We start from the raw sequence: 1377 nt of genomic DNA on the forward strand, positions 1-1377 counted from the left end.
CAGGCTGCTCTGAAGGCTTCTCCTGTGGTGTCTCCTTTGGTTATCCCACCAACTGCTGTCTGCACCTAGATAGGTCATAACAAGCACACAACTCTTCACATGAGGGCAAATATTCGTTAGCCGTTGAGGAGAAGGACATATTTTCATACTGACATAGACACTTCCATTTTGAGCTCACTTGGCCAATTCATTGTCCCCTTTGAGCAGCTCCTTACTCTTCTGCTGGAGGAGCTATCCGAGCAGCAACCTGACCATCTGGCACACCTGAAGTGGCTGGGTGTTTCTCAAAAAGTTAACGCCAATGCCTTGGCTGAGGCTGTGGCAAATAGGTCGGAGCAGGGGGAATCCAGCGGTCCCCATCCCATGGCACCACATGACACTGGCTGCCTTTGACACCGGCTGCCTTTCCCATTCCCTTCTTCTGCAGGGAGCCGTTTGCATAAATTCCTTGCAGATCAGGGAGAAAATTGATCCCCTACTTTTCAGTTCCCTTCTTTTACTGGTTGTCACAACCTTAACAGTACTTGACATCAATGGGAGTCGCTTTGTGGATTGGGGGCAGTGTTTGGCCCTTAAGCGTAGTTTTTGCATGTTAATACATTAGCAACTGATGTCTTATTTGTTCAGGAGCTGACAGAATAATGTACAGAAAGCACGTAAGTATGAAAAGGGGCTAGTTAGGTAATGTTCAGCAGAACATCTTCAAGACAACACTGCAACCACTGTATTTCAAATGTCAGGCTAATTATTATCAACATTTAAATGTTAGCGTGGGCCATTTTTAATGGTGGATTTTTTTTTTCAGCAGGTACCGTTATGGGAAGAAAATGTCACATGTAGTTCTTTCATGACATGGTTCAAAAAAAGTACACAAAACAAGGAAATTCTTCCTAAAGACAGCAAAAAGAACATCTTGTTTGCTTAAAACTGACTGTAAAATTAATCTGCTGATGAGAGTACTTGGGGTCTCATTTATTTTAAGGAGGCATGGAGAAGGTAACAATTTCAGCTGATAAAATGACATTTATCAGAGCTAAAGCCAGATCCTTTTACACAAAGTTTTTTTGAGATTGATACTTGTGCAGGTCCCAGTTGTTCTGGAGGCAGTTGAAGCCTGAGCTGTGTACTCTCTGGTAACCCCTTTACAGAAAACGAAACTTGAACATGATTCAGCACAAAACAGAATGCAATGCAAATAATTCAGATACTCCTCCTCTGGTCTGATCCATCGCTTATCGTGTAAACATAGCACTAAGTGGCAAATAGCGCTGCAGTCCAGGCCAGCACCCATGTGCAATTATGAGCATGTTTTACTAGTGCAACTGTTACACAGAATTATCATTAATTCCTGTGAAGTTTGGGATGCTGGCACCGGTC

The sequence above is a fragment of the Apaloderma vittatum genome, unplaced genomic scaffold, assembly GCF_000703405.1.
Source record: "Apaloderma vittatum isolate BGI_N311 unplaced genomic scaffold, ASM70340v1 scaffold42420, whole genome shotgun sequence".
NCBI lineage: Eukaryota > Metazoa > Chordata > Aves > Trogoniformes > Trogonidae > Apaloderma > Apaloderma vittatum.